Here is a 2,200-nt window from a genome sequence, read left to right as displayed (position 1 = left end):
GAAGACCTTGGTACAATTATTATCTGGCAGGAAATAAGCGACAGAAATATGCATGTGAGAGAGAGCTTGGAGTCAAAATTTTGCCAAACAGTTGCCAGAGCTCTGTATCAGGAGAATTGCCATGAAAGCAAATTCTGTTCTTGCAGGGATCAGAATTGCTGAGAATTTACCTGGATAAGGAAATGTTAGGTTAATTATTCTCACCATAGACCTAAACTGGAATGTACTTCTCAGGTCTGGTCACTGTACTTACAGAAGCATAAATGTTTAATTGGGAGAGTCCAGAGGAGGGCAGCCAAGTTAGTACCTGAATTAGAAAGACTGAGATACCATATAATGCTGAGGGCTACAGATTTGCCCACCATGGAAAGAAGAGAGAGTGGTGACCTGATTACAGCTTTTAAGTTTTTAAATCAGTTGAACTATGTCAACATTGAACAGTTTCTGAGATACAGTGGCAGTAACCAGAGATCATAAAATTTTGGCAAGAAGCATATTAGAAAGGATACTGTTTTTAGTGTATGGGTAGTGAATGGTTGAGAAGACTAATTGAAATGTGAATGCCAGCAGTATATTAATTATTAAAGAGCTACTTGTTAGTACGGAAAATTTAAGAGTTAGGGCCTCATGAGTGTACAACTCGCACCCCATACTGTACAAATTGATAATTACACACACACACACACACACACATACAAGAAATTGATTTTTATCATGAACCTACATGGGCCAGCCCAGGGCCAAATCCTCGGCATGGCAGGTATCCTATACCCAAACCAGGTGTTCATCCTTCCTTCAGGGCAGATTGATAAATGGACATCTATCTTTGGCTGGGGTTTGTGTGTGTGCTTACATGCATAGGAGTATAGACATGATACATATATAAAAGGTTAATGAAAATGGCAGCACAAGTGTAAAACTCTCTCCTCATAACAAACATATAGTAATCTCACACACACACACATACATCAAAAGAGCAGAGGTGAGACAGGAATTAAGGAGTTGGTAGAATTGTGGAAATACACAAACCATTAATTTGCAAGGTATTGTAGCTGGAGTTCAGTAGCCAGGAACTAGGGCTTAGTGGTGAGAGGTTCTTTGAAATTTATAGTGAAGAAATAGAGACCTTGGGTACCTCAGGCCTCTAATACAGAGGGAACAGTAAGAAAGATAAATGAATGGTTAAAGAGAAAAGATGTCATAATGCAATGGAGATAGAAGATGTACTGTGGCAAAGATAAAGAAAGCCCTTTTGCCAGCCGACATTTGCTAGGTAAAAGAGAACATGGAACAAGTACAGCAGGATAAGAAATGAGGAACAAAGAATCTTTGAAAAGAATATTGTGGAGAAGGCAGGTGAAAATCCAAAACTTTTCCATAAATTCATCTGGAGTTGTCAGTTAAGGAGCAGCTAATCAGGCTAAGGGATTTAGAAAGAGAATTTGTAGAGGATGCTGTAAGGATGTGTGAAGAACTGAATAACAAGTTCAAGATTGCTTTTGCAGTGGAAGACGCTAAAGCCTCCACACTAGTGAGGTGTAATTTGGAGAAGGTTTTGGACATCATTGAGATACCTAGAAAAGCTATTAACTGAGTACTATAAGTACTTTACTCATGCAAGGCTTATGTGTGTGGATACACTAGATAAACCACTTGAACTGCTGTTTGAAGTGTCACTGGAGAGAAGCAGAGTGCCAAGGGAATGAAAAAGTGCAAATGTCATACTGTATTTAAGAAAAGACTGGTAACAGGCATTGAACTACAGACCGGTGTCACTAAGAATTGTGATGTGTAAGGTTCTGGGAAAGATTGCTAGAAAGCAAGTTGCTGACTTTCTGCTGAGGAAATGTTTCCCAAGTGAGAGACAGCATGGCTCTATGGAAAAGAGGTCATGTGTACTAACCTCTTAAGGTTTTGAGAGAGAGTACTAAAAAGGAAGGCTGGGTGAAGTGCAAGAAAGCATTTGACACTACTACATAGGTGGCTGATCAAGATGGATCACCAAGCAGAAATGAGGGGGAACTTGTAGTGGATAGAAGATTCTCTCTGCAAGGGAGCAAAGGACACCTGTTACAGGAACCTTTTCCAAATGAGTTGAGGCAACCAGCAGAGTGCTACAGGGTTCGGTTCTGGGGCATTTCTTTTCCTAATCTATAGTAATGACTTGCCTGAATATGTTTGCGGGGGGTGCAAAGGTCCT

Source organism: Panulirus ornatus, chromosome 68 (genome assembly GCF_036320965.1).
Source record: "Panulirus ornatus isolate Po-2019 chromosome 68, ASM3632096v1, whole genome shotgun sequence".
In the NCBI taxonomy this organism is placed as follows: domain Eukaryota; kingdom Metazoa; phylum Arthropoda; class Malacostraca; order Decapoda; family Palinuridae; genus Panulirus; species Panulirus ornatus.
Note: the sequence above shows the minus strand (reverse complement) of the source record.